Genomic DNA, 778 nt, shown 5'->3' with positions numbered 1-778 from the left:
GCCAAAGACGCCAAACGCTCATTTCATTTCACCAACTGGCTGCGGCTGTAGTCAAGGTCGGCTGGGCTACTGTCGTGTGACTAGGGCCTCTCGTTGGGTAGACCGTTCGCCGGGTGCAAGGATTTAGATTTGACGCCACTTCGGCCACTTGCGCGTCGATGGGGATGAAATGATTATTAGGACAATATAACACCCAGTTCCTGAGCGGAGAAAATTTCCGACCCAGCCATGAATCGAACCCGGGCCCTTAGGATTGACATTCTGTCTCGCTGACGATTCAGATACCGGGGGCGGATGACTGGATTACTGCCTACGGACAGCTTTCACGGGAGCGCTCATATGAATGATGCACGACTGGTTCGGGGTACGACGGGGAGGTTCCAAGAGACGAGAGGCGGACGACTAGAGGTAGTGGCACGTGGCGGCCAAGGTGAGCAATGGTAACAACGACGCAGTGGCCAACGTCAACAAGGGGTTCCCGAACACTACGAGTGCCCTCAAGACTAGTAATGCTGGCGCTATACCTCAGTGACGCTCCATCTCTGAGAGTTTTGACAGAATGCGTCTTCAGTGTCATGACATGAACTGACCTCTTCTCCAGCCAGAAACCAGTAACCACTTGCCTCCCTACCAAAAGACATTGCTGTGGTACGCAACCTCTCTGAGTCACGGTTTCTGTTTACACAGCGAGAACTTTCTGATGCTATTGAAGCAAAGCAAGCGCTGTATCATGTATAAGATACAGAGGCGAGCGAGTGCACGGGACTTACCCTAGTTC

Source organism: Schistocerca gregaria, chromosome 2 (assembly GCF_023897955.1).
Source record: "Schistocerca gregaria isolate iqSchGreg1 chromosome 2, iqSchGreg1.2, whole genome shotgun sequence".
NCBI classification, from domain to species: domain Eukaryota; kingdom Metazoa; phylum Arthropoda; class Insecta; order Orthoptera; family Acrididae; genus Schistocerca; species Schistocerca gregaria.
This window is presented reverse-complemented; position numbering follows the sequence as displayed.